This window comes from Antechinus flavipes, chromosome 1 (genome assembly GCF_016432865.1).
Source record: "Antechinus flavipes isolate AdamAnt ecotype Samford, QLD, Australia chromosome 1, AdamAnt_v2, whole genome shotgun sequence".
Classification (NCBI taxonomy): Eukaryota; Metazoa; Chordata; class Mammalia; order Dasyuromorphia; family Dasyuridae; genus Antechinus; species Antechinus flavipes.
In genome coordinates this window covers 584062095-584073268 of record NC_067398.1, presented here as the reverse complement: position 1 = coordinate 584073268, position 11174 = coordinate 584062095, and the positions used below count along the sequence as shown (strand labels likewise).

The following is an 11174-nucleotide window of genomic DNA, read 5'->3' as shown; positions in this document are numbered from 1 at the left end:
GGATGGAGTAGGTGTCCTTGATGTAGGACCTAATCACCCCATTTCATCTCCTGCTGCCAGATGGGATTCATTCCTTGTCTTAATTGCTGATTCTTCTGGGTGTGCCCCAAAGCTGTTCTATCTTAATGCTTCTAGGGTGTTGTAACTTAGCAATAGAACTGTGAAAGGAGGGAGTGGGTAAGAGAGAACTGAGGTTTAAGGAACCTTCCAACCCCTAGCAATGTACTATGGCCCCTTTGGCAAAACTCCTCCCTGCACTGTAGTTTATCACTTCCATTTATAGATAGGCGGACTTTTGTGTGATCTTCTAAGATTAACCTATAAGCCAACTTGCCCACTCCCTCATTTTTCCAGCTCTTAGCACAGAGTCTGGCACGTAGTAGGAGCTTAATAGATGCTAGTTGACTGATATGGAGAGAAAATACAGAGATAAGGATTCTTTGAATTCTATCTGTGACTGTTACCAGCCTCAGGAATGCAGAGCAGTTGAGCTGTAGGGATGAAAAGGCAGCAGTTGCTGCAAATAGCCCTGACTACAGCACCAATCTCTCTGTGATGTTGGAAAGGCTTGCAAGCAAATATGTAAAATTTGGAAGAAGCAGGATTTCTTTATTCTGATTAAAGGTCAGCCAAAGATATTGCTGTGGCCAAGTTGGATGCCGCTGAAGGAGGGAGGGTATATGCCAGGTAATCACTCTGTGGCAGAGTAGCATAGTTACAGAAGTTTAGTGCTCTTGGGTGTGTGACTGTATTTATGTTCCTGGTATTAAGCATATTCCAGGGGAAATTATGTATGCTGGATTGGGCTGCAAGCTGCCTGAAGGTCTTGGGCACAGATGTCACCAAAATGATTAATCTATATCACAAGGTCAGTATTCTTGAAGTTTCCAAAGCCCTAAAAACCTATTCTTTCAGGGAAGTCTCTATTAGAAATAAACTTTCTCTGAAATACATTATTTATGCATTTCAAAGTAAAGCGATGTTATTTTAAATTATGATGCAAAAGGAGGTAGTATAGAGGTGACCCTGGAATCTTCAAACTAAACTAGTATAATAGGCGCTCTGGCAAATCTGACCAAATGAGAGGACTTTATCTAGAGTCCTAGAAATATTTATATATGTGATCTAAGAACTATCCTTACTAATTTCAGATGGTCCTATCACGTCTGAAAAAGCTTCTACTACTGTTCACTTCGGTAGCACATATACTAAAATAGGAATGATCCAGAGAAGATTGGCATGGCCCCTATGCAAGGATGACATGGAAATTTGTGAAACGTTCCATATTTTTAATGGATCAGAGAAGGAAAATGACGTTTCCTCGTTTACATGAGGAAAATGAGACATTCACATATTGTTGGTGGAATAGTGAACTGATTCTGTAGAGCAATTTGGAATTATGCCCAAAAGCCTATAAAATTTTGCATATCCTTTGACCCCCTCTAAGTATATATCCCTAGAGAGAGATTTTTTTTTTAAAAAAGAAAAGGATCCATGTGTATAAAAATATTTATAGCAGCTCTTTTCTCAGGGCAAAGAGTTGGAAATTGAGGGATGCCCATCAATTGGGAATGGCTGAATACATGATGGTATGTAGTTATGATGGAATACTATTGTCCTATGGGAAATGATGAGCAGGATGCTCTCAGAAAAAGCTGGAAAGTCCTCCATGAACTCATACAAAATGAAATATATTGTGTACAAAGTAATAACAAAGTTGTGAGATGATCAACTGTGGATGACTTTACTATCATCAACAATACAATGATCTAAGACTATTCTGAAGGACTTATGATGAAAAATACTATCCAGAGAAAGAATTGATTATGTCTGAATTCAGATTGAAGCATCCTTTCTAAAACAAACAAACAAACAAACAAAACTTTTTCTTGAGGATTTTTTGGAGGGAATTTATGTTTTCCCCCCCACAATATGGCTTTTATGGAAATGTTTTTTCATTACTTCACATGTACCTGCTATCTCAGGATGGGGGAGGAGGGAGGAGAGAGGAAGGGAGAGAATCTGGAACTCCAAGTTTTAAAAACAGATGTTAAAAATTATTTTACACGTAATTGGGGGGAAAGGGGAATGAAATATCAATGTGCGTAGTAGGGAAAAAAACCAAACCTTCTATTAAATTATAATACCCTTACAGTCTGCACTGGCAGGGAAATGTCCGTGTTAACACAGTGAGAAACTCTTGAACTATTATCTGGGGTAGTAATAGTAATATTTTTTATTTACAGTTATTATTAATTTTTCCAAGTGAAAATTTTTATATTTTATTTTTTCCAAGTTGATGTAAAATCAATTTTTAACATTTGTTTTTAAATTTTAAGTTCCAAATTCTCTCATTTCCTTACTTCTCCTCCCTCTTAGAAAAGGCAAGTAAGTTGATATACATTATCAATGTATTCACATTTATTTTAAGGGACACACCTAAAGTTCTGAAGACCTACATTCAGTGCTTAGCATAGTGCCTGGTACATAGTAGGTGCTTAATAAATGCTTATTGCTGTGATCATAGGTTGGACCTTTGAATTATATGGATATAAGCTCTTTGAGGACAGAGACTATCTCATGGTATCTCAGCACCTAGCACAGTGACTGGCACATAGCAGGTATTCACTAAATACTTACTCCTAAAGACCCATGGAGATCCTCTCAAGACACAGGCACAAGAATAGCAGTTATGGAATTCCCACTTTTGCTTATTCTTTCTTTAGCTGTTTCCTCTAGGTTTTGATATGTTGTCCGATTGTTATAATTCATTTTGATATGCTCATTTTTCATTCAAAATGTTATTTGAACTATTTGTTCTTTAGTTGTATATTATTTAGTCTTCATTTAAATAAATCCCTTCTTCAAATTTATCTTGTTGATTATTATTTCTATTATCTTATCTATAAAGAATGTTTAATATTCCCCCCTCCCTCCCTCCCTCCTTCCTTTTCTTTCTTTCTTTCTTCTTTCTTTTTTTTTTCTTTCTAGCATTACTGTTGGTCAATTTTTATGAAGATAATTGTAAAGGTGCATTTTCCTTATTATTCCCATTCAATAATTTCCAGTGTATCATATCTAATTTTTCTAAAATTTCATTCATCAAAATTCTGTCAAATTTGTCTAGTTTTGAAAGGACTATATTAAAGTCCTGAAAAATTGTTTTACTCTTTAATTCTCTTCATAGTTGTACTATTTGTTCCTTTAAATATGTTGTTCTTAAAGCCTTACTTAAATGGTGTACCATTTAATATATATTTCATATTTTTATATATTTAGTATTGTTATTGTTTTATTGTCTTTAGTATCTGTAGGTACTATGTAGTTTCCTTATTTTCTTTTCTTAAACATGATTATTTTTACTGTTGGATTGTCTAAAATTATTATTACCACCACTACTTTTTAATCTTTGTATTTCTTGTAAACAACATCTTGTTTTTCTGATTTATCCCATTCTTCTCTTTTGCAAGTGAGTCCACCCCATTCACATTCATGGTTATGACTATTGAAATTATATATATATATATGTATATATATATATATATATATATGCTATGTATATCTTTTGAGGGCCCAATCTTGCCATTTTATTTATTTGTTTGTTTGTTTATTCATTCATTAGTTCGTTAGTTCATTCATTAATTTATTTAGGCTAACTTCGTTCTCTGGCTCAAAAATCTTCCTTGACTCTCCTTTGCCCACATGAAACACTTCAAATTTCTTAACTTAGTATTCAAGAACTACAATCTGGCTCTGATATACTTTATCTCACAATACTTCCTTTCACATATCAATATTCTTGCCAAACTAGATTATTCCATTCCATATCTTGTCCTTTGTCAATACCTGAAATGGTCTACCATATATAAATCTTTCTTTTTTATTTATTGAAAATCTTCCATTAGACAGTGAAATGTAATGGAAAAAAGCACATAAAGATGAGAAACTTGGTTGAACTTCTTTTGCCTATCACTTGTACTATCTATTTGACTTTGGGAATCATCGTGCCCAAACTGAACTCAGGAATGAGGTTTTTGTAAAAAAAAAATCATTTGTAAATCATAAACATTATATAAATGTGTATAGAAACATATTATTATAACTCATCCTTCAAATCTTATTTCAAAAGCCAATTCTTTCACAAAACCTCTGATTCAGCTAGGTGACACAGTATTGCGCCTGGAGACAGGAAGACAGGCATTAAAATCTCAATGGTATGACCCTGAGGCAATAAATAAATAAATTCTCCAATTTGAAAAATTATAATTTTTACTGGTTTGATATAATTTTTCTTGTGCAACATAATAATTGTATAAATATGTATGCATGCATTAGATTTAACATATATTTCTACCATGTTTAACATATATTGGACTACTTGTCATTTAGGGGAGGGTATGAGGGAAAGGAAGCCAAATTGGAACACAAGGTTTTGCAAGGGCTAATGTTGAAGAATTGTCTACACTTGTAGACAATTGAAAAATAAAAAGCTTTAATAAAAGAAAAGAAAAGAAATTCAATGACAGAGGACACTACATTTAGTTCTCCACTAATCTAATATATCTTTTCTGTCTTCTATCTCTATACCACCACTCTACTCTCCATCCCACCCACCCCCATCCCTTTTCAAATCACCCTTCCCAATAACAAGGAGTAATGTTAGATGGGAACTGCCAGGAGAATGGAGGGGAAAAAAGAAATCTAGCCTAAGAGCCTTTCCCATTTATAGAGAATTATTTTCTAAGATAATGTCCAACCACTCTTCATCTTTATGAAGAACTTTAGTGAGTGGAACAGTAGCTGTGTAATTCTTTTGGATTGTTTCCATAAGGTTTTAGTTCAAAAGGGAAAATACCATGGTGAAAGCAATGCTTCATTATATCTTTAAATTATGATAAAAACCAAGATTTTAGTAAAGTATTTTCAGGGAAGAATTGAAGATGACATATGGGTTATAAAAATGAATTTTTTTAAACCTCACTGCATTTGATCAAAATTGATATGGGTTATCTAAGGTGTGTCATCAGCATTATTCATTTTTTTATGTTTTAAACATTCAATTTTTAAAAAAAAAATGATTATTTGAAGGACTTAACATGAGAAAACTCAATGGAAAGATGCAGAAAGTGTTCATTTGCCAGGTTAAAGCATATATGGATATAGACAGTGTTCCTATATGAACTCTGACGAAGATCACTCTTTTTTATTTCTTTATTTATTTGTTTATTTTTTTTAATTACACCTATTACATAAGGAAGCTTTGTTCTGTGGGAGCTCAAGGTCCTGGTATGTGACACATGACTTTCTAATCAAGATGAGAACATTGCATGCTGGGACTTGAGGGAGGAGAACTCTGGTTCTCTTTCCATATGAAAGGTGGAGGTGGTTGCAATCACAATCCTTTGTTATTATGCAAAGACTATGATACTTATACTTTGTGGACACAGAACTAGATTCTGTCCATTGATATGGTTGGAGATAGAAGGGATTGGTAGGCAACCAAAACTTCATTTCAACTCAATGAATCCTCCCTGTTACCACACCACTAGATCAGGAAATGGAACCGTCAAAGCTCAGGCTTTTAATTCCTTCTTCAAGGTGTGAGATCAATGATTCATTGGTAGTTCTTGGCAGAACCCCTGGGAATACTGAATTAAAGCCAAACTCAATGGCAAATTACACAAGAGACAAAATCTTCTTGGGGATCTGAGTGAATAAAGAGCAAGGGGGGCATTTTTCTGAGGCTGTCAGATTCCACCACTAAAAAGGAATATTTAATTTAAAGAACTATGACTTCACTTACTTTGTATATGACCTAGTTCTCTGTTGTTTTATAAAGGAGAAAGTTCCTCTCTTCCCCACTTCCATTTTACAGATGGAAAAAAGAGAGGATTGAATCGGTGGAAATTATAGGAGGTCCAAGTTTGGCTCAACATAAGGGATAACTTTCTATCATTTCTATCAGTGCTTTGAAATTCTCTTGGGAAGTAATAGTAGCAATATTAGTAGGAAGTAATAGTAATGGTGGTAGTAGTTATAGTTGTAGTGGTAGTTGCAGTAGTAGTAATAATGGTAGTAGTGCTGGTGTAGATGGTAGTGGTAGTAGTAGTAGAGGTAATAAGGATAATGATGATGATAACTGACATATATACAGTTTTAAGATTTGCAAAGCACTATTCACATATTTTCTCATTTGATCCTCATAACCCCATGGACTAAGTACTATTATTATCACCATTTTACAAATTAAGTACAGAGGTTAAGAGCTTAAATGACTTGCTCAGGGTCACACATCTAAAAAAATGGGAGATGGGATCTGAGCTGCAGTGTTCCTGATTTGATACTAAGTCTAGAAAGCTATGTACTGTGTGACCTTACCTTTTTCTATAATTTTAAGTACTATAGGAAAAACCGTATGACCATTTACTAGGAATGCTCTCAAAGGGACTCTGCATTGGGTTGGGAGATTGAGCTAGATAACTCTGTTCCTTGCAACTCTGCATTTCTGTAATTGTAACAATTAAATGAAGAAGCAATTTGCTCACAGTTAAACTAGTCTGAGGGCAGAGCCAGAAAAAAAAAAAAAAAAACAACCCTAGATCTCCTGGACTGGTAATCAATCCAGTGCTCTATCAACCTTATCAGCTATTCACTCTGGACCTCACCTTCTTCAATACATAACATTCCACGGCTCAGTGGCCCTGAGAAATTGAGAGGGAGGGAGTATTGAGGGGCAGGGGAAAAAAAAAACAACAAACAACAAGCTTATGCTGAAATGAAACCTCTTCAGAAACTAAAACATATTTTGGAGATTCATCTCCCAGAATTACAGCCACATTTTTACTCTAGCTTATTTTTATCAGAAGCAGAAAGCTATCTGTTTCCTTGTGTGGAAAATGCACCAGAACATTTCTCTGTTACATGTCACGGTTTGCTCATCAAGGCTACAAGGCCATGATGACAGGATTTGGTCATGAATCAGTAGAAGCACAACACAGTCTTACATTCCTCTTCCTTAAAGTTTCCCTTAGAGCAGCTACAAAGGAAGAGGTAGGCTTTCTTCTCCTCAATCTGATCAGTTTCCTTTAAAAGTTTTCATCTGCTTCTCATGTTTACCAATGCCAAAACATTATTACATCTAATGTCAAGGAGTACATATAGGACCAATACCTTGCCCTTTTAAATTTATTACTTAGCTTGCCCCAATTTATTTTAGGCACAGATTATTTTCTTTGAGACATCTGGACCCACTTTAATTCATTTGCACCTCTAGTAGGTCTTAATCATGAATTACTTAAATTATAATAAGTTATATTATAAAAAGGCTAGTCAAGATTAAATAATAAGATTCCATATTTAAGGCAGAAGGATCTACCTTGCAAGTAATAATAAACACCTGATACTTGCATACTATATATTTTACACAATACTACATATGCATATATATCTGTATATATACATATATTTATAATGTATCTATATAACTCTCATGTATATGCATATATATATATATATATATATATATATATATATATACATATACATAATGTGTGTATTTGTTATATTTCTCATTTGCTCCCCCAAATCAATTTTGCTTCAGGATGATAAAAATGAAAATAATAATAATGTCATTTATATCAGTTTTAAGGTTTGTAGAGCACTTTACCTCCATTATCACATTTGATCCCTAAAAGAACCCTATGAGATTGACATCTATCTCATTATCCCCATTTTACAAATGGGAAAACTGAAGTGGAGAGAGATTAATTTGACTTGTCCAAGGTCATACAAACAGTAAATGTCAGAATCAAGACTATGAGAAGGAGATTAGAAGCTTGGGAGATAATGGGACCTTGAACAAATTCCCTAGAGCAACAGTCTACTTTTTCCTAAGTTATTTCTTTGACTAAGCTTTCAAGAGTTAGGTTGTGGGAAACAAGAAAAAAATCAGTGGGAGAGTGAGAGAAGCCCAAATACCAAAGGGGTTTGAGACCAGGGTAGATTGTAAAGCATATGAAAGAGCACAAAAGAGAAAAGTCGGTGATTATGTCAGAAGGTAATAAAACAAAATGAGAATTAACTGTTCGAATTTGATGAACATCAAGAGGGGAAGTTCAGGAGATCTGGAAGTGAATGGAGAAGACTGGGAAAATAGCCAAGATCAAATGGATAACAGTAGAGAGCACAGACAAAAGACAGAAGGAACTGCCTTCAAGCAAAAGCAACTGGATGAGGAGGACTATGAAAAAAGCAAGGCCAAATTAAAGTTTGAAGTTTAACTCAAAGAATAACCCACACATATTGCTGGGATATAAAACAAAGGTGAATGGCAGATAAGCCTATTAATGAAAGATTCATGGTAGGTTTCTGCGTTTTATGTTTTGATGCTAATCTTAAGTTGATGATTCACCAGAAAACCACAATGAAAAAAAAATGTACTTATTCAACATATAGAAAAATTAATCTTTTTGAACTCAATGAAAACATTTTCCTGTTCAAAAGGCTCACTTTTTGTCACTTGCAATAGGTAAATTGCTGAGTTCTATAGCTATTTCTGATTTGATATGCAAAATTTTATGTTTTGCAAAACGGTTCCAATGCAAGGTGAGAAAGGAAAGTGAATAAGCATTTAAATGGTTCTATGTACCAGTCACTAAACCCTTTACAAATGTTTCATTTGATTCTCACAACAATTTTGTGAAGTAGGTGCTGTTATTATCCCATTTTATAATTGAGGAAACTGAGTTTAACAACAGTGAGTTGTCCAAAGTCACATAGTTAGTTAGAGATTTAGGCCAAATTTGAACTCAGGTTCTTTGGGCAGTCTCTATATCCATTATACTATTTAGCTGCCTATAGCTACATTTAATGGCATATGATCACTTTGAATTATTTCCATAAGTTGTTTAAATTATGTTAAGAACATAGTTTTAACTATCTGGTGGTTTCTCCCCAGCCTTTCAATTTTATTTCTCATCTTTTTCAAATAAAGCTGCATTTAAATCAAGGTGGGTTTGAGGGACTAAATAAATTAATCCATTCTAGTGTATCATACTTAAATCATAATTGTATAACTGAATGAATATAGCATTTCCTATAGGTAACTAAAATACAATGCGAAATTCCCAACACCACTCTCCACTCTCTACCTCCCAGGATCCCTATTTCATTATAACTCCAAAATTACACATTTTTATTTTTCAACAAGACAACTTTTTTATGCTATCCCCCTCTGAATTAACTTTTTCTTGAGTGTTTCAACATCTTAAAATTGTCATAATCCCTTTTCATTTGTCCCCATAAAATAGATATAGTCTATATTACTATGTTTTACGTTATATTCTGAGCTGATTTTTAAATTCAACATCCTTGGCGATTTCATTGGGATGCCCTAAGCAAGTAAAAAATTGAACTCAACTGATCTTTTTTCCTCCAGTTGACTACATGAAAAAATTGTACCTGTCGCTAGAAATTTATAGGATTTAAGTTCATTCTTCTTGGGTGGATCTTCTAAAGCATCTTGACCCTCCTGAAATGAAGATCTTGATGTAACATCAATTCCTTTGGGTCAAACTCCCAATTTTGGTGTCCTGACTTTCTGTGCTTGATAGGGATGGACACTTTAATGAAATCCAACTGGATGAAATTTCACAGTCCAACTTGATTACTCTTTCCAGGTGTTCTTAATAAGAATAGTGAGTGAAGAAGGAGTTAGAAACCTCCCTCTACATATTAACTAAGGGTGCGAAGAAAGGACTCTACTGGAAGGGTAACAAAAACAAAAACCTTTTAAGTTCCTTCCCCTAATTGTATGATACAGTGATTCCAGGATTAAGGTTGGGGTTGACCAGTTAAGATCTTTTGAGCACTATAACTGAGACTTGTAATTGAGCTTACTTAACTCAGAAGTGAGGACTAATTGCTTCTGTGGCCCTAGATGGCACCAATGCCAAGAGTTATTTTGTTATCCTTCTGTCCAGCATATCATTCTCCAGCCCGAATGGAGCTTTTCTGTCACGATTTGTAACGTTTATTTAAAATTCAGGTTTTCTTTTGTCTTGATGGAACAAAGGAGAAGGAGCCCCTTCAACTGTATAGTATCAAACAGTGGGTCAAAAGCTGAGTTGAGGCTCTGTAATAGTAACATAGATGTCACAGCTCACCTTCTGAATGTAATTGTTAACAAAATCATTTATTTTCCCTCTTCCTCAGATAAAGCTAGATTCCATTTTACTCTATTCTCCTTCACTCTTTCTCTTTCCAGGGATATTGTTCCTTCTCATCTGAACTCAGGAACCACTTCACGGAGCCTTCCCTGATTCCCCCAACTGGAAAGAATTGTTATTTTCTCCAATTTCTTATACTTTGGACCATTCTCTTAATTTATTGTAATCGGAATTAAATTTGTTGTATTATAAATTTTAAACTGTAGGAATTTTAAGGGAGAGAGTGTTTTTGTCTTTTGATCTCAAGTGCCTAGGTCAGTGCCTTGGGCATAAGTGGAGCTTAATAAGTGCTTCTCGCATTCTATTGAATTGAATTCTATTCAAAATTTAACATTTATTTTCAGGCTGTATTTAGGCTAGGGAGATATCTTTGAGTAAAACTTTTCTGAACCATCTGGGAAGGAATATAACCTCCCACTAACCTGCAGTAATGCTAAATTTCAACAGGGCATCCTTTGCACACCTAAATGGGCACATCTGCTTACATCAAACATTTATCAATGTATTTACAACTTTGAAGCTCAAAGGCTTGCTTGACAGGATATCAATGCCCAGGGGCCCCCTCTGCCATAATTTTCAAGGAAAAGAGGGGAGTTGGATTCCAGGAATGTGCAGAAGAGGAACACTCTAAACTGAGAGGGTAGATCTGTGAGAAGGCAATCAAGATTCTCCATTAGATTAGTTAGAAGTTCTGAATTTTGACCGGAGCCCTGTCATTCTTACTCTTGAAGTACCCTTAGGCAGTTTACTTGATCTATGTGTCTCTTTCTTCCCTTATAAAATTAAAATAATATTGACCTCTCAAGTAGGTTATATGGATTGGATAAATCATATTTAGAAAGTGTCTCGGGTGTTCAAAAATACACATTTGTTTGTTTTGAGTGAATTTGTACCTTGCATGTCAGACCATTGTCCCTTTTAAAATGGATTATAAAAAATTCATTGAAC

At 34.6% G+C, this 11174-nt stretch overlaps 1 non-coding gene across 1 annotated transcript; it reads left to right on the top strand.

Annotated features, from left to right (window-relative positions):
• Window positions 1-1186: 1186 nt before the first annotated feature.
• Window positions 1187-1291, top strand: LOC127546001 (U6 spliceosomal RNA). Its single transcript, XR_007949875.1, has one exon. It is a non-coding gene; the product is annotated as a U6 spliceosomal RNA (small nuclear RNA).
• The last annotated feature ends 9883 nt before the right edge of the window (window positions 1292-11174 follow it).